General features: G+C 37.2%; 1 pseudogene; it reads left to right on the top strand.

The window, feature by feature from the left end:
- LOC118997190 (60S ribosomal protein L10a-like) overlaps positions 1-23,183 on the top strand; it is a 41,694-nt pseudogene extending 18,511 nt beyond the window's left edge.
- Positions 23,184-23,999: the final 816 nt, after the last annotated feature.

Raw genomic sequence — 23,999 nt, 5'->3', positions numbered from 1 at the left:
AGACACACACAGATTGAAATTAAAATGATGCAGAAAGATATCTAAAGCAGTGAAAACCAAATGAAAACTGAAGTAGCTAGAGTTATATCAGACACGGTAGACTTAAGACAAGCACTATAAAAATATATAAAATAGGTTATTATGTAATCATAAAAGTGTCATCCCAGCCAAAAGATGTAACATTTGTAAATATTGTGTGCCTGCCATAAAACACTAAAATATATTTAAAACCAATATTAACATATCTAAAGGGACAAATAGAAGATGATACAATTTAACACTCCAATTTCAACAATAAACACATTACCCACAGACAAAAGGAATAAACAATCTTTAAAGTTAAGCCAGATCAGATTAAATGAGTTTAACAAGCACATGTGGAATATTCCATTTGAAAGCAGTAGGATACACACGTTCTTAAGCAAATGTGAACATTCTCCAGACAAGATTACATGTTTGTCCACAAAACAATTAATACATTTTAGAAATATTTAAATGACATTAAGCATTCTGTCTAACCACAATGGTATGAAACTAGAAGTAAATTACAAGGAAAAAAACCTGGAAAATTCACAAATACATGAAGATTAAATAACATGAATATGAATAACCAATAGATTAAAAAACAAATTATGAGATCTTAAAAAAAATCTTTGGGAAGTGAAAAAAGAAATACAACATACCAAAATTTATGGAAGCAGCAAAACAAGTCCTAAGAGAAAAATTCATTAAAAATTTGACTACATTAAGAAAAAAAGAAATATATAAAATAAGCTAATTTTATTTTTATTTATTTTATTTTTTAAAGTTATAATATCAGCCAGAGTCAAATTACTCCAATTTATATTTTTAATTTTAGTTATATTTTTCATTACCATTTATTCTTTTTACCTTCTTTCACCACCATTCACACCCCTCATCCCCCACAATTACATCACGACACTATTGTCCATGTCCATGAGTCCTTTTGAAACTGGAAAAGACACCGGCATTTGGGCTACCTGTCACTACCAAACCCAATAAGCAATACAGGGATTGGATATTTATGGGCTCTTTATTCAGATGGCCAGTTATCTGACAAGATGGTGGGTTCGTACCCTAACAACCATTCTATCTTTTCTTCCAGGCCAAAGTTTTTATACCAGGGAATTAACAAGGTTCAGTGAGGGGTTTTGAAGTTCAAGGAGGATTAGGTGAAAGAAACTGCAACATTCCAGTGCTGGGGAGTTAGGTGTTCCCAGGGTGGGTGGTCATCTGTCTCTTCCTGGAACACAAAGGCCTAGATGCTTCCAGTTGTCCCCAGGTGGTGGTCTTTAGCAGTGCCCCAGGAGGTCAGCTGTTTTCCTAGGAGCCAGGATGGGCCTTATCTGTAGTTTCTGAAACAAATGCTTTAACATATACATTACTTACTAGACTTATAACTTTTTACCTTAAATTAAAATTTTCTGATTTTTGAGTCACCTATCATTTTGTTTTTTGCTTCATCCCTTCACTCCCTTGAAAAACAAAATAAAATAACTTGATTTTACATCTCAAGAAACTAGAAAAAGAAGAATAAGTCTAGGACATAAAGTTTGGAAGCCAAAGTATGCAGAGGAAACTTCAAAACTGGCGGCAAGGAGGTTTTATAAAAGGATGGGGAAAGTCTTTGGGGGTGGCACCAAAAACCTCACCTGGGACAGCACTGGAGGACTTCGGGGTCAGGGAGAGCAGCCTAGCATCTCCCCCACCCCATACCAGGGCAGGGAAACCTCAGACCTGTGCTAGGGGTAACTTGAATTCTCAAAATCTCAAGAAAGAACCAGGCTCCACACACCCACACAGCTGGCAGTACATGCAAGCTAGGGTGGAGGTCTCCAGCCGGGACAGTGCCAGAGAGTGGGGGAGATTCTGGCAGCACCTAGAGCTGGATGAAGACCAGGGCAGTGACTGGCCATGACTGAGATGGCTTCTTAACTATCCAGACAGTTAAAGTTTGTGGAAAGCAGGGCAGTGGCTTGGAGTGGCAGTGGTGCCCATAGACTTTTTCCAAAAGGGGAACTGAGGCATGCTGGATAGGAAACTTATACTCTCATCTCCATGGCAAACACAGTGGGGAGATTGTGGGCACAATTTGCTCCCAATCAGTGCACCTGGAAAATTTATTAAGGAAGTGCAAAGTGAGGTGATTTCTTGGTGCCAGCCCTGTGCAATGGTGCAGGGTGAAGAGTGCAGGCTGCAGGGTGCCCTGAGGGCACTGGCAGGGAGACACTGTGTATCTGTGATTATTGTAGGACTCACTGAGCTGTCTTCTTTGGTGGAACCACCAGAAAGGGACAGTTGAGACCAATCCCCCAATGCCTGCAGGAGGTGGGAAGATCTATAAAACTAAAACCTGTTGGGCAGGCTTAACAACCAGCAGGGTTCCCCCACCCCCAAGAGTAAGACCACAGGACTGATGTCTGAAAAGGCCCATTTTGAGCTCCCCATAGAGAAACAAGTTACACTGTGTCCTAGAACCCTACTTCTCTGAGTCCATCAAAATAGGAAGTAAGAAAGGGTACTAGGGGGAACGAGGGCACTGCCCAGACTTGGCTTTCATACAGACCTGCAGACTACACCAAGCAGGAGAGAACTGGCATTCTTACATAGTTTGTCTCCTGTCCCCCATTAAATGGACAGCTATTTAAGCAGAAACTGTGCGTTATTGGAAATACACTGGGTCAGACTAAGACCAGAGGTATAGGGACAAGGGGAATACACAATTTTCCTAGAAGACTGAACAATGTCTTTAAGGCAGGACACAAAGACGTCACCCTCTCAATCACAGCAGACGCCCCCTCTAGAGGCAGGGGAAGGATATACAGGTGGTGTTGCCAGAAGTTGGAGGGCTCACTGGAGACCTGGAGCTGAGAGAAAACCAGAAACAAATCCAGAAAGAAGTAAGAAGGCAAACATTGATAGCTGAGACAAATTTTACTTTGAAGATTATTAGAACTTAGATGTTTTTTTATTTCTCTTTCTTCTTCTCTCCTTGTAGGTTTTTTGTTTTTGTTTTTGCTCCCTATCATATAACATTTTAATTTTTTCTTTCACTTCACTTGTATCCAAAATAACTCACTACTGTTGGTATTTTACTTTTTATTCTTTTAATTCTGATTATATATTTATATTATTGTTATTCCAAATACCGCACAGCACACTTCCTGGGTCTTGATCCATTTTGCCATTATAGGGAAATGGAGTCAGTCAGGCTCCCTCACCCAGATGTCTGAGCAATTGTGGCTTGGCAGAGTTCATGTAGCCTTGAGTAGGTGTCCGCATGTGTAAAATGAAGCTCTGCTATATAACCTGAAGGTCAGTATTGGCACCTTCCTGGCTTTGTGTGCACTTAGTACATAAAGGGTTTGGTTCTTCCTGCTGGTGTGACACAGCTTGCAGCAGACATGGACTGCCCCACTCCAGAATAAAAGCATGTCAGACATCCTGATGGCTCTGGGAATTTTCTTCTCTCTTCCCAAATCCTGTGTGAACCTGCCTGTCCTTCAAAAGCTGCAAGACAGCCATCTCCCTGAGCTTTATTACTGTTGTAATCTTTATTTTCTCTCACACTATGCCATGTTCGTACCCCTTACTCTCACTATTTCTTTTCCATCTAATCTCACACAAAGTACTCTTTCTCAAGTGACCTCACACTCTGTTTCCCTTCTTATAAGAATCTTATTTCCAGCCCTGGCTGGTGTAGCTCAATGGATTGAGCACGGGCCTGCAAACCACACGATCGTGGCTCAATTCCCAGTCAGAGCACATGCCTGAGTTGCAGGCCAGTTCCCAGCAGGGGACACATGAGAAGCAACCATACATTTATATTTCTCTCCTTCTCTGCTTCCCTTCCTCTCTAAAGATAAATAAATACAATCTTTATAAAATCTTTTAAAAAGAGTCTTATTTCCTTGCAACCATTTATAAACAATGGTTAGTTGGGTGAAATATCATAGTTATTGCTGTACTCTCCAACAGAACTTTTATTTGTGTGTACTTTAAATCCCATGGAATATTCTCTCACTGTTTTATTCCATTTTGCCTTTCCCCTGTTCCTGATCAGTTGAGTGAGAGATTTTATTTCATTTTTTCTCCTCTCAGCCTGGGCCTTATACCCTCCATACCCTCAAAATCATTTTTCTTTACTATAGACACTTCATATTCACTTTTTTGTACAATATTCTTATTGGCATTTCACCTTTATTCAGCTGCCACTGCTATCAACTGTGGGGGTTTTTTCTGTAATTTTGCACCTGTTTTTCCAATACCATTTTAATTTTGTTATGAACCTCATAGTATACTCTTCTCTTTCTTACCCTATTTTATCATCATCTTTCCAGGTTTTACTTAAATTTTAAATTTCATACTCTCCCTTTCTTTGTTTCACTTCTACCTTACTCATCAATTCTCTTCCCTTTTCCCACTTAAAATCATTTCCCCTATTTTAGTCACCCCATATTCTCTTTGTACTTATCTTATAATATTCATAATGTCTGTTCAAATTTTTTTAATCTGCTCAATTGCAGTTCAGACTGCTGATATGGTAGGAGGGGTTCTTTTTGCTGGTATGTTTTTGGCTGTCTAGTAATAATGCTTTGTTAACCAATGCCTGTACAACAGCATACAAGACAAGATGGGACTTGTGACTAACAATGAGCCCAGTGAAGAGAAGAACCACCAACAAAGATGCCACCAACAAATGAAGACCAAGAACAACAAAAGGTCCCCAAGAAACAGAAGGAAGGGCAACCTAGAATATCCAAACAAATAGATCAAAGAGACTGGACCACTGAGTCCCACATAACTCCTACCACAGAAGTCCACTCCATGAAGACAAACATGCAAAACAGAGTTTCCAATGATGCAGAAACAAACAAAAGAGTCACTTAAATTGGGGAGAAAGATAAAAAGAAATGAAACGATCCCCAGGGAAAAAGAGCTAAATTAAATTGAGGCACACATTATATCAGATATAAAATTTAAAAAATGGTTATAAGGATGCTCAAGAAACTCAGTAACAACTACAGTGAACTCAGTGAGAACTATAACAGCATGAAAAAGAAATGGAAACAAGAACTAGGAAGAAATAAAGAATACAATATCTGAGATAAGAAGCAGAGGACTGAATCAAAGAGATGGACAACAAGATAGAAATAAATACATGGGTATAGCAACAAAATGAAAAAAAAAAGACTAAAAAAGTATAAGGATAATTTAAGGAAACTTCAGGAGAGCATGAAAGGTAACATTTACATTATAGGGATACCAGAAGGAGAAGAAAGGGAGGAAAAAAATCAAAACATGTTTAAAAAAAAAATAGTGACAGAAAACTTTCCTAATGTGAAGAGGGGAAAATCTGTGCAAGTTCACGAAGCACAGAGGGTTCCAATCAAGATGAAACCAAAGAGGCCTACTAAAAGACACATCATAAATGAAATGCCAGTTTTTTTTTTTAAATGAAGAGAGATACTATTTTTTCCAGTGCCATGGGTTTTAATAGTATTTTTATTATATTTTTTTGTTGTTCAAGTACAGTTGTCTTCATTTTCACCCCAGCACACTCCCAATCCCACCTATCCTCGATTTCCACCCTTAATGCTACCTGCTTTTGGCTTTGTCCATGTCTCCTTTACACATGTTCCTTGATGACATGTGTTGCAACCATGCAAGGCCAGGCAGGTTCATGGTATTTGTGCATATGGAAAACTATTCACAGACCTGTTGGGATGTCTGGCATGCCTTTATTCATGAGTGAATGAGCCACACATGCTACAAGCTCTGTGTCTATTTCCATGTCTCTGAGTGGCACATGTCATGGCCCTTGCTCCCCAGCATGGAACAAATCATGACACCTGTCTCCCTGAGTGTATCTAACTAGTGAGGTGTCCCTAATTCTTTAAGTACTAGAAGGAAACAAAGCCAGAAGAATGACAGAACATTACATAACGTAATTCTGCACATGTAAGCCCACTTCATGTTATGGGAACAGTTTATCAGACCCAGTCTCAAAGCTATGAGAACACTGGTTATCAGGCCCCTCCAAGAATATGGGAACACTGCTTCCCTTAGTTATCAAGAAACCTGGGTGTGGAAGCCAGAATGCCTCCACTTACTCTACATGACAATTTCCTGTTTCCCCATGATCCACCCACACTGCCCCTACGGTTACCAGCAGTTCCTTCTTTTTTCACAGTTTCTAGTTATATTTCACTTGCTTTTTTTTTTTTTTTGCTGTTGTTGATTAGGATATACTTATAAGTGACATCACGTGGTATCTGTCTTTCACAGCCTGGCTTATTTCACTTAGCATAATTTCTCTAGATCCATCCATACTGTCATGAAGGGTAATAGCTCCTTTTTTTCTTTCTGCTACATAGTATTCCAGTGTGTAAATGTATGACTATTGTGGACCGCTCTGCCTGGTTCTAGAAATTGTAACTCTACCCCCTGTGGCTACTGATCTTTGGAATGTGAGCAGCAGGAGACAAAGTTTGTCTCTGGTAGCAAATGCTGCCCCAGTTTCCTTCCTGCCCCCAAAGCATGGTCAGAAGCCTGTGGCGAGTAAGGTCCCTCAGAGGAGGGGCAACCTAGGCCAGACATGATAACTTGGGAGGCCTTCATGGAAGGACTTGGAGGGCTGCAACAAAGAGCAATGGACTCTAGTTCCCTGACCTTGACAAAGCCAAGTCCCCATGTAGTCTGGGAGAAGTGCTTCCTGGCTCTAATCCTCTTAAGCCTGAATATCTGTTGGGGAGGGTGCAGCTCCCTGCCTTGCTAGAGAGTGTCCTGGGGGAAAACCTGGAATCACAAAGACTTCCTGATAAACCTGTGAAATCTGCTCTGCTAAGAGTGCTTTCATTCATATGTTAAGGGTGCTAGCAGGAAACCCTAAAACTCTGTTCCTGACAGACTCTGACTCATAGTAAGCCCTCAGATTTCTTTGAAATGTTATCTACTGTTTGATCCTTGCTGCCCTGTATTCTTGTGTATTACAACCCAATAAAAACCCCTGGAGCAGGGGGCTCAATGCCTTTTTCCCCTGAGAAACTGGTCAATGCTCAAGGCCTTTTTCCTCTGGGAAACTGGCCACCTCTTCTCCCCAAGAAGATCACATGTCTCAGTCATGTTTACTTTCATCTACGGCACGCGGGCAGACTTGCAAGGAAAGTCGCCCCCACAACTGTGGCCTTGTAATATAGTTTAATGTCAGGTATTATAATACCTCCTACTTCATTCTTTTTTTCTCAAAAGTGCTGCAGCTATTAAAGGTCACTTATGGTTCCATATAAATTTTTGAAATGTTTGTTGTATGTCTGTGAAATATGGTATTGGTATTTTAATAGAGATTGTGTCGAATCTATAATTTTCTTTGGGTAGTATAGACATTTTGATGATGCTAATTCTTCCAATCTAAGAACAAAGTATATGCTTCAATTCATTTGTGTCTTCCTTGTTTCTTTCTTCAGTGTTGTGTAGTTTTCCGAGAATAGATATTTTGCTTCCTTGGTCATGGTTATTCCTAGGTACTTTATTTTTTCTTGCTGTAGCAAATGAGATTTTTCCCTGATTTCTGTTTCTGATATTTCATTGTTGATGTACAAAAATGTCTTTGATTTCTAAATATTAACTTTGTATCCTACTGTTTTTCCATATTCACTTATTACATTCACTTATTACACTTATTACATTGGTGGAGTCTGTAGGGTTTTCTATATACACTATCCTAAAATCTGCAGTCACAGTTTTGATTCCTCCTATCCAATTTGGATGCTTTTTATTTCTTTTTCTTGTCTGATTGCTGTGGCAGGGACTTCCAGTACTATGTTTAACAGGAGTGTCAAAAGCTGACACCCTTGCCCTGTTCCAGATCATAGTGAAAAAGCTTTTTGTTTTTGCCCATTGAGCCTGATATTGGCAGTAGGTTTCTCATACATGGCCTTTATTATATTGAGGTATGATCCCTCTACTTCCACTTTGCTGAATGTTTTTTTTTTTCAAAAAGGGTGCAGTGCTTTATCATTTTTTCCCAGGTTTCTGGTGAAGATAGAGGCATAGATAGAGCCCTTCCTTTCCTAGCACAATCAAAAGGAGGATAACAACCAATCAAAAATCAATAAGCAACCAGAAGTGTCAGATAATCAAACTGCATGAAACTTGGATAACCGAGGAGTTAAAGAAACAGTCAAACAGACTAACCCAACCAGTGAAACAGGCAGCTGAAGAGAACACACAGCAAGGTGGTGGACTGTGTGGGTGGGTCCGACTGAATGAGAAACTGAGACTCAGAGGTTACTGTGAATCATGGTGGGGGAATTGCTGTGATGAAAGAAATTCCCAGTCTCATATAAAATTATGTTGGAAAGTGAGGCTAGGGCCCAGCAAGTGAGTTGTGCTGTTCCCTCCCCCATAGACAGCACTGCAAGGAGTGTTGCCCAACCTTGGTGAATACCTAAGGCCTTACTGCTTACATCTTAACAGGTGCACCAAGAAAAACAAATATGGCCCAAATGAAAGAATAGAGCAAAACTTCAGAAAGAGGGCTAAGTGTTGAGGAGATAGCCAATGTGTCTGATGGACAGTTTAAAGCCCTAGTAATAAAAATGCTCACATAAGTTATTGAGCTTGCTCAAAAAATGGAAGATACCCAAAGTGAAATAAAGCAAAACATTCAGGGAACAAATAGTGACAGGAAGGAAACCAAGTCTCAAATAAATAATTTGCAACAAAAGGAAAAAATAAACATCCAACTGGAACACAATGAAGGAAAAATAATTTTAAAAAAAATGAAGAGAGGCTTAGGAACCTCTGGGACAACTTTAAGCATTCCAATACCCAAATTATCGGGGTGCCAGAAGAAGAACAAGATAAATAAATTAAAAACATATTTGGACATATAATTAAGAAAAACCTACCAATCTGGTATAGGAAATAGATTTCCAGGAAGTTCAGGAAGCCCAGAGAATCCCAAAGAAGTTGGATCCAAAGAGGAACACACCCAGGCACATGATCATAAAGTTACCCAAGATTAAAGATAAAGAGATAATCTTAAAAGCAACAAGAGGGAAGGAGAGAGTTACCTACAAAGGAGTTCCCTTAAGACTATCAGCAGATTTCTCAAAAGAAAACTTACAAGCAAGAGTGGCTAGAAAGATGAAAGGCAATGGCCTACATCAAAGACTACTGTATCCAGCGAAGCTATCACAGAGAGTGAAAGGGCAGATAAAGTGCTTCCTAGATAAGGTCAAGTTAAAGGAGTTCATCATCACCAAGCCCTTATTACATTAAATGTTACAGGGACTTATCTAAGAAATTGAAGGTCAAACCTGTGAACAGTAAAATGACAAACTCACAGGTATTAACACACGAATCTAAAACAAAGAAAAGAAAAGCAACAAAAACAAAAACTAAACAAACAACTAGAACAGGAACAGAATCCAAGCAATGAACATCACATAGAGGGATTTCAGTGGGAAGGGGGAGGGGAGGAATATTGGAGAAATGTGCAGGGAAGAAGAAGCATAATTGATAGGCATAAAATAGACAGGGAGAGGTCAAATACAGTATAGGAAACAGAGAATTCTAAGAACTTGTATGTATAGCCTATGGACATGAAGTAATGGGCAAGAATGCTGGAGGGTGGGGGTGGGGTGTGGAGGGTGGAGGGTGAATAAAGGGAGAAAAATTGGGAAAACTATAATAACATAATATACTTAAACTATTTTCCTACATCTATTGATATGATCATGGGATTTTTGTCTTTCCTTTTCTGTTTGTGATATATTACCTTTATGGATTTGCAAATAGTGTATGATCCTTGCATCACTGTGATGAACCCCACTTGATCATGGTGTATGATCTTTTTAATGTATTGCTGGATGTGGTTTGCCAATATTTTGTTGAGGATTTTAGCATCTATGTTCATTAAAGATATTGCCTTTTTTTTCCTTTGTTGTGTTTTTATCTAGTTTCAGGATTAAGATAATGCTGGCTTCCTGAAAACAATGTGGGAGTTTTCCATCTTCTTGGATTTTTTTTTGTATAGTCTGTGAAGAATAGGGGTTACCTCTTCCTTAAATGTTTGTTTTTTAATTCTCCTTTTAAACTGTCCAGTCCTTGGATTGTGTGTGTCAGGAGTTCTTGATTACTGCTATAATTTCATCAGCTGTTACCAGTCTGTTAAGGCTTTCTGCTGCTTCTTCATTCAGTTTTGGAAGATTACATTTTCCAAGAAATCTGTGCATTTCACCCAGGTTTTCAAAATACCTGGCAGAGAGTTGTTCATAGTAATTTCGTACAATCCTTTGTATTTCCGTGGTATCTATTGTAATCTCTCCTCTCTCATTTCAGATTTTATTTATTTGAGTTCTCTCTCTTTTTCTCTGATGAATTAGCTTAAAGGATTTTTTTAATATTTTCGAAGAACTAGCTACTGGGTTTATTGATTCTTTGAATTATTCATTTAGTATCTATGTGGTTTAACTGTGCTGTGATCTTGGTAATTTCCTACCTTCTACTCTCTGGGATTTGTTTATTGTTGTTCCTCCAATTCTTATAGATGTATGGTTAGATTGTTTATTTGAAGTTTTTCTATCTTTTGAGGTAGGCCTGTATAACTGAACTTTCCACTCAAGACTGCCTTCACTGGGTCCCATATGTTTTAGACTGTTTTGTGTTGATTTTTATTTGCCTCCAGAAACTTTTTTTTATTTATTTCTTGATCACATTAACTCATTCGTTTTTTAATAGCTTCCTATTCAATTTCCATAAATTTGAGAGTTTGGGTTTTTTTTCCTTGATGTTTATTTCTTTTTTTATTTTTTAATTTAATTCTTGTTCAAGTACAGTTTTCTGTCTTATATTCCCAGCCCTGCTCCCCCAGTGCTCCCCACCTCCCTCCCATTTCCACCTTAGTTATTGTCTATGTGTCCTTTATACTTGTTCATGTGAGTCCTTCCCCTTTTCCCCTGTGATTCTCTCCCCTCTGTTTATTTCTAGTTTCAAACCCTTGTGGTCTGAGAAAAATGTGTTATATTATGTCAATTTTCATGAATTTGTTGCAACTCATTTTGTGTCCTACAACATGGTGCATCATTGAAACTGTCGCATGTGTATTTGAAAAGAATGAACATTTTGCTTCTTTGAAATGAATGGTTCTACATGTATCAGTTAAGTCCATATGATGTAGGACATTGTTCAAAGGCACAATATCTTTGTTGATATTTTGTTTAGAATATCTATCTATTTTTGACGATGAGGTGCTAAAATCCCCTAATATATGTATGTTTTTTTTATTTTTTTTAAATATTTTATTTATTTATTTATCTTTAGAGGGGAAGGAGAGAGGGAGAGAAACATCAATGTATGGTTGCCTTTTGTGTGTCCCCTGCTGGTAGTTAGCCTGCCAAGAACCGGCCTGCAACCTAGGCATGTGCCCTGACTGGGAATTGAACCGCGATTGTCTGGTTCTCAGGCCCGCGCTCAATCCACTGAGCTACGCCAGCCAGGGCTGTATGTTTATGTCTATATCTTTCCTGAAGTCCTCCAAGATTTTTTCTTATATATTTGGTTATTCCCATGTTAGGTAATTATATTTTTACAATGTTTATGTCTTCTTGCTGAATTCTTCAATTGTGTATTATGATGTGTTATTCTGTGTCTCTTTTTATTACCTTTTTTTGAAGTCCATTTTGTCTGATGTAAGTATTGCTACCCTTGCTTCCCCCCACCCTGCTGTCTCTGTTCTTGGAACACTTTTCTTTCTTTCTTTCTTTCTTTCTTTCTTTCTTTCTTTCTTTCTTTCTTTCTTTCTTTCTTTCTTTCTTTCTTTCTTTCTTTTCTTTCTTTCTTTCTTTCTTTCTTTCTTTCTTTCTTTCTTTCTTTCTTTTTTTTTGATGCTTAATAATTTGGAGGGAGTGGAGAAAGCAAAATTGTCTTTGTAAAACTAATGGAAGTGAGATTCAGGACCCTGAAATTCCAATAGTCTTGTGAATGAAGGAGCTGAGTGCTGCTGCGTAGTGTGCACAAATGTGTGCCATGACTTCAGAACAGGTGTGTGTCTGGCACATTTAGGCATAAGTGTTTGCACTCGACAGTTTCTCCTTGTCGGTAATTAAGCATGGAATTGCTTAACATCAAAGGAGCACTGAGAATTTGAACAAACTGAATTTTAGTAATGATCTTATTTGATGTATTAAAACTGCTTGTACTAATTAAATACCACGTATTTTAGAAAGGAAAGTGGGAGTGATTTTAATGATTAATAACATGGATTTTTTCATATTATGTGTGAGTCTCTTAATCAGGATTTTATTAACTTAAATAAATTAAATCTGTGTTTATGGATTAAGACTCACTGTGCTTAACTCTTAATCTATTCAAATTTCAAAGAGTCTTAGAAATTTTTGTTTATGTGTGTCAAGCATTTTTATAAATCAGCATCATCAAAGGAAAATCTCTTTAATTCTCTCTAAGAAAGAAAAGAACAAAAATAGTTTCAATATTGAAGAGGAAATAACTTGTTTTATATATCTGTATATCCACAAGACTTATATTGGATTTCATCAATTCTAACATTCATGCTTTTTCATATTAAAATATCTGTAAAGTTATGTCTAACAATTGATGGCTGACCATACTTAATTGGCTGTGGTATCTTTTTTTTTTTCCCTAGAGGTACATGAAATACTAGTTTGTCTTACTGTTGTGGTAACTTAGATAAGATAAAATCAATACTTTTTCTAATCCTTCACTTTTAGTCTGTGTAGGTTTTTTGTTCTATGGTGGGTCTCATGTAGACAGCATTATGTGCATGTCATGTCTTCTTATCCATTCAGTCACCTTATGTCTTTTGATTGGAGTTTTATTCCATTTATATTTAAGATTATTATTGATAGGTACTTGTTCATTGCCATTTTTTCCCTTTGTACCTGTATTTCTCTTTTTCTCATTCTTTTTATTCCTTTTGTTAAAGCAGGCCCTTTAGTGTATTTTGCAGTACTGGTTTGTGGAGGTGCATTCTTTCAGTCTTCTTTTGCCTGGGAAAATCCTTTTTTCACCTTCCATTTTAATTGAGAGCCTTGCCTGGGAGAGTAATATTGGTTGCAGGCCTTTGCTTTTCATTATTTGGAATATGTATCTTTTCCTTCTGGCTCATAGTATTTCCATTGAGAAGTCAGTAGCTAGCCTTATTGGGGCTCCTTGTATGTTGTTTCCTAGTTTCCTTTGCTGCCTTTAAGATTCTCTCTTTGCCTTAAGATTTTACCACTTTATTTATGATGTGTTTTGGAGTGGGCCTTTTGGGGTTCTCCTTTATTGGGACCCTGTGTGTTTCTTGGATGTGTCACTTTTTCTTTCAACAAAGTATGGAATTTTTCCATCATTACTTTTTCAAAAACAGTTTCTCACTCTTTATCCTCTTCTCTTCCTTTTGGTTTCTCTATTATACTGATATTATTATGTTTTATGTTGTGCTGCAGTTCTGTTAACTCCCCTTTGTTCTTTTTGGGTCTCTTTTTCCCTTTTCTTGCTCTTTCTGGGAGTTTTATTCTACCTTGTCCTCCAGCTCTCTGACTTGATTTTCTGTTTTATCTAGCATGCTTTTGATTCCTTGTACTTGTGTCATTCAAATCAGAAACTGTATTGTTTATTTCCTTTTTCTCTTGTTGTTTATTTCTATGTCCTTTTTCACGTTGATATAGTTTGTGCTCAATTCCTTGTAGTTTACTTATAGCTTTTTTTTCATAAATTTCACTGAACTTGTAGAGCTTCCTTATAACCATTTTTTGAACTTGATATCTGATAGTTTACTTACCTCTATTTCATTTTGCACTCTTTCTGAGGATTCTTCCTTTCCTTTCAATGGGGTTGTTACTTTTTCTTCCAATTATTTGTGAGACTCTTCTTGTTTGCTTCTGTTTCTTAAATTTATCTGTTTTTACTCCCTGAGTTTGTGGTGTGAACTTCTATAGTAGGAGACCTTTGAGATTCAGTGGTGCATTCTCCTTGATCTCCTGAACTTGCTGCTTTTGGGATGACCTTTATGCCATTTATGTTGGGTATTGGCTGTCTGGATTAAATTGTGTTTTGCTTGTTGTTGGATCATCCTTTGGTGGGTCTTTCCCTTCAGCTGATTGACTGAGGATCATTCTGCCTTTCATGACTTGTATGCATTGTGAGGCGCTGCCAGGAGAAAACCAGAAAGCCTAGGAAACAAACCCACATACACAAAAATTACTTCCCCCCACAAACCCACAATCAAAAACAAATGAAATTGTATTAATAAGGGTATAAAGATATTAAGACCATTATAAAAATGATAGAAATAAACTATAGAATAAAATAGAGTGACTTAATATACATAAACTTCACGGACAATAACGAAATGTTTAAAAGCTGTACAGGAATGAAAATATAGCAAATTGTGGAGAAGAACACGGTGGATTATGTATTAGTAGCCTCTGGTATTTGCCAGTGTTTTTCTTTCTTGATCTGCTTATGGTGATGTCAGATGTTGACCCCATATGACTTTAGGCAACTTCCTACAAGCCTGCCATTTCCCATCTACTTCTATTGTTAATCCAGTCAGTCTCCACTTAACAGTCTGGCTGAAGCCTCATAGGGTGGGAAGGAATCCCTCCTGGGGCTAGGCCTATTGTTTCCCCTTGGGCTACTGCTACTCAGAGGAGAATGCTCTGCCTGAGCAGTATGGCTGCTATGCAATGGGTGATGACTCAGCGCCAGGAGCCCAGTGGCTACTCTCTCAGTTCTCTTCCCAAAGCCTCCAATACCGGTCTCTCCTCAAGTGTCTCTAGTCCATTCTGCCCTCACCTTTGCAGGGGTCTATTGTCTGTGGCTGAGGAATTCAGTTGTTAATCTAGTCATTTTGCACTCAACATTCAAGCTTAAGCACCACTCAGCTGAGGTGGAATCCTTCCTGGTGGCAGGGTTATGATATCCCCTGAGGCTAATGCCACTTGTAGGGGAGTGTTCTGCCTGAGCAGGATGGCCTCTGCTGTATGGATTATGACTCAGCATCTACAGAATCCTGGCATCTACTCTCTCAGCTCACTCTCAGGAGTTTCCATCCCCAGTTTCTTCTCAGGCATCTCTAGCCCACTCTATCTCTGCCTTTGCTGGAGACAAGTATAAGTGGCTACAAAAGAAAATTTGTGCAATGGGCCCTTTAGTCGGCTTTTTGCATCTACAGGTGTCAGGCTCTGGTAGAGAGGAACCATGCCATTTTTCATCAGTGATTGTTACCTGTGTATTTTTGTGGCTCTAATGCCCAAGGCTGGGGATCCCAGCTTATGGTTCAGATCCCACTTTTCCCAGGGGATACAACTGGCCACTTAATTATCCCTCCAGTGCTGCCATCTATGAGCACCCATGGGTAAATGACCCAATCAAAAGACAGGGTACCTAAATGGATAAGAAAAAAATGACCCTCATATATGCTGTCTACAAGAGACCTACCTCAGCACAAAAACCATACATGGACTGAAAGTGAAGGGTTTGAAAAAATATTTCAAGCAAATGGAGAGGAAAAAGAAAAGCTGATTAGCAATACTTAGAAAAAACACATTTCAGTAAAAGGCCATCAAATCAAAGAAGGTCACTTCACAATTTAAAGGGAATAATCCACCAGGAAGCTGCAAATTTTGTAAACATATATGCACCCAGCATAAGAGCACCCATGTATGTAAGGAAAATCTTGGCAGACTCCATAAAAGATATAGACAGCAACACACTTGTAGTAGGGGATTGTAATAACCCTCTGTCAACAATGGACATATCTTCCAAACAAAGAATCAACAAGGACATTGTGACACTGAACAACATGGTACATCAACTTGGATTATTCATTATATAAAGTATACCCCAAATAAGCAAAATACACATTGCTTTCAGCTACAAATGGACTCTTTTTTAAGATAGACCTCATGATAGGAAATAAAACAAGTTTCATCAAATACAAGAAAATTGAAACCATATGAATCATTTTGTCAGATCACAATGGCTTCAAACTAGAAAACAACTTGAAGGAAAAAACTAAAAAACAATAATAGTCATGGAGACTGAATAATATGTTATTATATAATGAATGAGTAAACAATGAGATCAAGGAATAAATTAAAAATTTCTGGAAAGAAATGACAAGGAAGAGAAATCAACCCAAACCTGTGAAACACAGTTAAGGAAACCCTGAAAAGGAAGTTCATAGCAATACAGGCCTACCTAAAATCAATAAAAAAATATAAATAAACAATCTAACCCTACACCTACAAAAACTCGAAGAACAACAACAAAGACAGCCCAGAGCAAGTAGAAGAAAGAAATCATTGAGATCAGAGCAGAATTAAATAACACAGAGAGTAAAATCCAAAGGATTGATAAATTCAGGAGCTGGTTCTTTGAAAATATAAACAAAATTGATAAACCTTTAACCAGACTCATAGAGAAAAAAAAATGAGAGGATCCAAATGAATAAAATCAGATAAAAAACAGCTGAGATTAAAACCAAGCCAACAGAAATACAAAAGGCAGTAAGAAATTCCTATGAACAACTATGTGCCAAGAAATTTGGAAAACTGGGTGAAGTAGACAAATATGCAGAAAAATATAATCCTTCAAAAGTGAGTCAAAAAGAAGCAAAATGTTAGAATACACCAATAGCAGGCAGTAAAATTGAAGCAGCAGTCAAAGAACTCCCAGAACACAGAGCATTGGATTGGACAGATTGACAGGAGAATTTTAGCAAACATTTGGGAATAGCTAATGCATATTCTCCTCACTATTCTAAAAATTCCAAGAGGGAAGACTCTCAAAATTTGTATTCTAGGTCAGTATTATTCTAATTCCAAAATAAAATAAAGACACAACAAAGAAAGGAAACTACAAACCAATATTGTTGATGAATGGGCATTGATGCAAAATTGCTCAACCAAATGTCAGTAAACCACATCCAGCAATACATTAAAAAGATCATACACCATTATCAAGGGGATTCATCCCAGGGATGCAAGGTTGGTACAATGTATGCAAAGCAATAAATGTAATACATCACAGAAACAAAAGGCAAGACAAAAATAACACAATCATATTAACTGATGTTGAAAAAGCATTGGATAAAGTAAAGCAACGACTTGTGATAAAAACACTCAGCAAAGTGGGAATAGAATGCTTTATTATGTTGAGCATTCCTCAACATAATAGAGGTTATATGTGAGAGACCTATAGCCAACATCACACTCAATGGTTAAAAATTAAAGTTTTTCCCACTAAGATCAGAAACAAGACAAGGTTGTTCATTTTCACCACTTCTATTCAACATAGTATTGGAAGTCCTAGCCACAGCAATCAGTCAGAAAAGGAAATATAAAGTATCTAAATTAGAAAGAAAGAAGTGAAGCTATCATTATTTTTAGATATGATAGTATATACAGAAAATCTATTAAAAATGTATTTTTGGTGGACCAAAAAATATGTCTGATTTAATAAATAAATTTGACAAAATATTGGTATACAAAGTCAACATTCAGAAATCACAGTCATTTTTGTAGTTCAGCAATGAGATATCAGAAACAAAAATTAGAGGGAAAATCACATTTACTATAATAAGAAGAAAAATAAAATACTTAGGAATAAACTTAACAAAAGAAGTAAAAAAATAACTTTACTCAGAGAACTACACGCACTGAAGAAAGATATAAAGAAAGCTTCTGCTCAGCTAATCTTCAGTTCATTATTTGGGTTGATTTTTTCTATAGTGTGGCTGTAATTTCAGTTTGGTCCTGACAGGACATGAGGAGCAACATTTTCAAACTTATTTTACATGGGCATTACTGCCCTAGTAACAATATCAGAGAAGACACTACAAGAATGCAACGTTGAAAGTCAATGTCTCTAATAACCATAGATGCAATAGTCCTCAGCAAAATATTAGAAAACTGAATTCAATAATATATAAAAAAGATGCACACCTTGGTCAAGTGGGATTTATTTCAGGATATATTAATGTAACAAATATAAATATCATTGATTATCTCAAAAATACAGAAAAAATATATGACAAATTCTATATTAATTTATGATAAAAATTCTCATAACTAAGTAGAACAAGAGTTAAGAGTCCACATTAACCGTGCTTATTTAACACAGTACAGAAAGTCCTGGTCAGTGCAATCAACAAAAATAAATAAATTATACACATCCAAAAAAGAAGAGAGGAACTTATATTAAGTTCCTCTTTTACCTATGAATGATATAATCTTATGTATAGAAAATCCTAAAAACTTATATTAAGTTCCTCTTTTACCTATGAATGATATAATCTTATGTATAGAAAATCCTAAAAAAAATTGCCAAGGAACTGTCTGATCTAATCAATGAATTCAGTAACATTGTTAGATAAAAAATCAACATACATAAATCAGTTGTATTTCTATACACTAACATCTAAATGCAATAAATGTAAAGAAATAAATGTTATTTATAGTAGCTTCCAAACAACAGAATAGAAAGATTTTTAACCAAGACAGATCCTTACAATAATACTTATAAAAATTTGATAAAATAAATTAATGAAGACACAAGTAGAAAATTATCCTTTACTCATGAGTAAGAAGAATTAATGTGAAAATGTCTAGAAAAGCAAAATATGGATTCAGTGAAATTTCTATCAAAATTCCTGTATCATTTTTCACAGAAATAGAAAAAAAAACAATTCTCAATCAATAAACAGGACTACCGGCCAAGACAGCGGTATACATAAATATATCTGCCTCCTCCTACAATCAAAAGAAGGACAACGATAAATTTTAAAATGAAAGAAAAGTAACCAGAACTGCTAGAAAATCAAACTGTATGCAAATCTGAAAACCAACAAATTAAAGAAATATTCATCAAGACCAGTATGAGGAGTGGAGGTAGGTAGTCAAGGAGGAAAATATGTGCAGCAAGGCGGTGGCTACAGGACCAACACAGATGAGGTGGGAGCTGGAAGATCAGGTGAGGTTGTGGCTGGAAGAACAGGCAGTCCCACCTTTGCATGTGGATAAACTGGGAGGAACACCTGGGAAGCAAGACAGACCATGCAATCCAGGGTTCCAACAATGGGAAACAAAGCTTCAAAACATGTGACTGAAAAAATCTGTGGGGATTGAGGCTGCAGGAGAAATCCACAATCTCAGAGTAGAGTCCATTGGAGAGACTTTCAAGGTCCTAGAACCTACACAAAACCACCTCCCTGGAAATCAGCACCAAAAGTGTTCAATTTGCTTGTGGGTAGCAGCAGAAGTGACTGAAAGTCAGTGAGAGCTGAGCAAGCAGCATTGTTCCCTCTCAGACCCCTCCCCCACATACAGTGCCACAATGCAGCAAAGAGGGTTGTCTCACCCTGGCAAATATCTAAGGTTCACTACATAACAGGAATGCTGATATATATATATATATATATATATATATATATATATATATCCCAAATGAAAGCACATATCAAAGCTCCAGAACATATAAAACTAAGTGATGAAGAGATAGGCAACTTACCTGATGCAGAGTTCAAAACACTAGTAATTAGGATGCTCATAGAAAGGGTGGAATGTGGTCATAAAATAGAGAAAATTGTGAAGGCCATGAAAAATGAAATAATACAAATGAACAGGGAAGCAACAGTGAAGGGAAGGAAATTAGGACTTAAATCAATGGTTTGGATCAGAAGGAAGAAATAAATACTTAACCAGAGCAGAATGAAGAAACAAGAATTTGAAAAAAATGAGGAAAGTCTTAGGAACCTCTGGGGCAACTTTAAACATTCCAACATCCAAATCATAAAGGTGCCAGAAGGAGAAGAGTAAGAGCAAGTAATTGAAAACCTATTTGAAAAATTAATGAAGGAGAACTTCCCTAATCTGGCAAAGGAAGTACACCTACAGGACATCCAGGAAGCTCAGAGAGTCCCAAAGAAGGTGGACCCAAGGAATCACACACCAAGGCACATTGTAATTGAGTTACCTAAGATTAAAGATGAAGAGAGAGTCTTGAAAGCAGCAAGAGAAAAAGAGACAGTTACTTTCAAGGGAATGCCTATAACCTTATCAGCTGATTTCTAAAAAATAAAAAGTCTTAGAGACAAGAAGGGGCTGGAAAGAAATATTCAAAGTCATATAAGGCAAGGACCTACATCCAAGATTACTCCATCTAGTAAAGCTATCATTTAGAATGGAAGGGCAGATAAAGTACTTCCCAGATGAGATCAAGTTAAAGGAGTTCATTGTCACCAAGCCCTTACCATATGAAATTGTTGGGAACCACTTTGCCTGGTTTCAGGAGTTGCAACTGCCCCCCATGGCTAAGATTGAGTGAGCACCCTCTGGACTGTGAGGTAAGCGTTTGGAGACAAAGCTTATCTCTGGCAGCAGTTCTGCTTCTGCTTCATCTCCTGCCCCCCATGCTTGGTCAGCTAGTCAGAGATGGGTAAGACCCTTCAGAGGCGGGGGGGGGGGCAACCTAAGCCAGACACGATCACTTGGGAGGTCATCAAAGAAGGACTCAGGGGGCTACAGCAAAGAGGGAGTGACGGACCCTTGCCCCCCGCTATTCTGACATAACCTGAATCCCCATTTCCATCTGGGAGAAGTGCTTCCTGGCTCTAATTCACTTAAGCCTAAAAACCTATAATGGGGAAGGCAGTGCATCCTTTTGCCAGCTAGAGCAGGTTCTGGGATATTGGGCATAAGAAAGAGCTCCTAAAGTCCTGTGATGCCCGCTTTGCTAAGAGTGCTTTCATTCGTATGATAAGGGTCTGAGCAGGAAATTAATATGTCTTCCAAAGTTTCTGAAACCTCCTTACCTGACAGACACTGACTTAGATTAAGCCCTCATATCTCCTTGAAATGTTATCTATTGTTTGATCCTTGCTGCCTGACATTGATTGATGAGCTTTACCTGTATTCCTATGTATTATAAACCTAATAAAAGATGTTGAAGAAGAGGTTCTTGGTCCTTCTCCTGTGAGAGATTGAACACCTCTCCTCCTCAAGCAAATCATGTCTTGGTAGTATTATTTTCATCCATCCATGGCAGACGGGGAGACTTGCATGCAAAGTTGCCCCTGCATGAAATGATAAAAGGACTTATCTAAGAAAAAGTTTAAAAAACTATGAACAGTAAAATGACAACAAACTCGGTATCATCAGCCAAACCTAAAATAACAAAAGCAAAAATTAACTAAGCAAACAACTAGAACAGGGATAGATTTAAAAAAAATAGAGATCATGTGGAAAGTTATAAGTGTGGAAAAGTGGGGCTGAATAAGGAAAAAGGTGTAGGGAATAAGAAGCATAAATAATAGGTACAAAATAGATAGGGGAAGGTTAAGAATAGTATGGGAAATGGAGAAGTCAAAGAATGTATGGCCCATGAACATGAACTAAGGTAGTAGAATGATGGCAGGAGAAATGTACAGGGAAGAGGAGAATAAAGGTGAGAAAGAAATGGGGCAACTGTAATAGCATAATAAATAAAATATACTTTATACTTTAAAAAGGCAATCCTCAAATGTGTATGGAGCCACAATCACGTTTCCTGATATCAAACTATAGTACAAATATATAATAATTAAAACAATATGCTGCTGTCATAAAACAATGACACACAGGCCAATAGAATAGTACAAACAGGAAAGAAACAAACTTCCACATGTATGGTCAAATACTATTTGACTTGTTTGCCAGGAATACTTAATAGGGAAAAGATAGATAAAATATTGTATTACTGAAAATACAAATTTTAAGTAATTTGTATTGGGTAAATTAGATAACCACACACTGAAAATGAACTTGGACCCTTATATCTGCTACTCACAATAATTAATTCCAAATAGATTAATTACTAGAACAAAAGAGAGAAATCTCAAAACTCCTAGAAGGAAAAAAACAAAACAAAAAAAAACCTTCCTGAGTTTGCTCTTGGCAATGATTTTCTGCATATAACACCAAACACATAAGTAAAAAAACACAAAAATGATCAAGTGAATCTACATCAAACTAATCATATTCTGCCTAATAAAGGAAACAATTAACATTAGAACATTCAATCCATATATTAAATAATGGCTTAGTATCCAAAATAGATATAATAGATCACTCAATAACAATGGCAACAAAAAATAGTGATTTAAAAATGTGCAGATAAACTGAATAATTTATTTTTCAAAAAAACTCAGTTATATGGTTAATAGGTAAAGGTAAAGATGTTCAATATCACTAATCACCAGGTAAATTCAAATAAAAATACAATGATATATTACCTCATGCTGTTGAAAATAATATTATACAGAATTTTAAAAACATTTTGGCTAATACATGAAGAAAAGGGAGCACTTATTTTGGCTAATATATGAAGAGATGTAAATTGGTTTAGCAACATAAACAGCTGAGTTTAGGGGAAAACATGAATGATATAAGAAAATGGTTCCCTTTTGTTTTTCAGTTATTGTAGCATGATGAATCACAAGCAGCAAAGTCTCTTACAACATCCTCTTCTAGATGGTATGAGAAGCCCTGCATGGGAACCAGTGCAAGCACCAGTTTTGGGGGATGATGGAGTTGCACATTAGCTTGAAGAACTATAACCCTCAGAAGGACAAATGCTTTTTGAGCACCATCAGGCTTAAGTCCACTCCCTGCCCCAAGTTCTCTGTGTGAGTTATGGGGGGACCAGTAGTACTATGATGAGGTCAAAGCCATAGAACACCCCCCTGTGTGGACATCAAGGCACTGAAGAAACTAAACAAGAATAAGAAACTGGTCAAGAAGCTGGCTAAGATCTATGATTCCTTTTTGGCTTCAGACTCTCTGATCAAGCAGATCCCACAAATCCTTGTCCCTGGCCTGAACAGGGCTGACAAGTTGCCTTTAATGTTCACCCACAATGAGAACATGGTGGCCAAAGTTGATGAAGTGAAATCTGGAACAATTAAGTTCCAGATGGAGAAGGTACTCTGTCTGGCAGTGACTGTTGGCCATGTGAAGATGATAGATGATGAACTTGTATGCAACATCCACTTAGCTATCAGTTTCCTGATGTCACTGCTCAAAAAGAATTGGCAGAATGTCTGACCTTTGTACATTAAAAGCACCATTGGCAAGGCCCAGCATCTGTACTAAGGTACAGCTCAATATACTATACTGCTACCAAAAATAAAAAAAGGGTTCCCGTTATTAGGTTTCCATTATTATTCAGTATATTTTATGTTTGTATGCCTAATTTAAGTATGCCTCAATATATATATTATATATATATATATATCTTATATATATATATATCTTATATATATCATTCATATATATATATATATATATATATATATGAATGATATAAGAAAATGGTTCCCTTTTGTTTTTCAGTTATTGTAGCATGATGAATCATAAGCAGCAAAGTCTCTTACAACATTCTCTTTCAGATGGTATGAGAAGCCCTGCATGGGAACCAGTGCAAGCACCAGTTTTGGGGGATGATGGAGTTGCACATCAGCTTGAAGAACTATAACCCTCAGAAGGACAAATGCTGATATATATATATCAGATGGGACACTATGATGTTTATTTTATTTTTTGTATATATTTTATTGATTTACCATTACAGTTGTTCTATTCCCCCCTTCATTCCCCTCCACCCTGCACACCCCTCCCCCACCATTCCCCCCTTTAGTTTATAACCACGTGTCTCAAGTTCTTTAGATTCTATATTTCCCCTACTATTCTTGCCCTCCACCATCTATGTTCTACCTACTGTCTATGCTATTTTCTGTACCTTCTCCCCCCTTCTCCTCCTCCCACTCCCCTGTTGCTAACCCTCCATGTGTTCTTCATTTCTATGGTTCCACTCCTGATCTAGCTGTCCTCTTGGTTTGCTTTTGTTTTAGGTGTCGTTGTTAATAACTGTGAGTTTGCTGTCCTTTCACTGTTCATATTTTTCATCTT

This window comes from Sturnira hondurensis, unplaced genomic scaffold, assembly GCF_014824575.4.
Source record: "Sturnira hondurensis isolate 20B ecotype Veracruz unplaced genomic scaffold, ASM1482457v3 Scaffold0012541, whole genome shotgun sequence".
NCBI classification, from domain to species: domain Eukaryota; kingdom Metazoa; phylum Chordata; class Mammalia; order Chiroptera; family Phyllostomidae; genus Sturnira; species Sturnira hondurensis.
The sequence above is the reverse complement of the archived record's forward strand: the minus strand, read 5'-3'. Positions and strand labels throughout refer to the sequence as shown.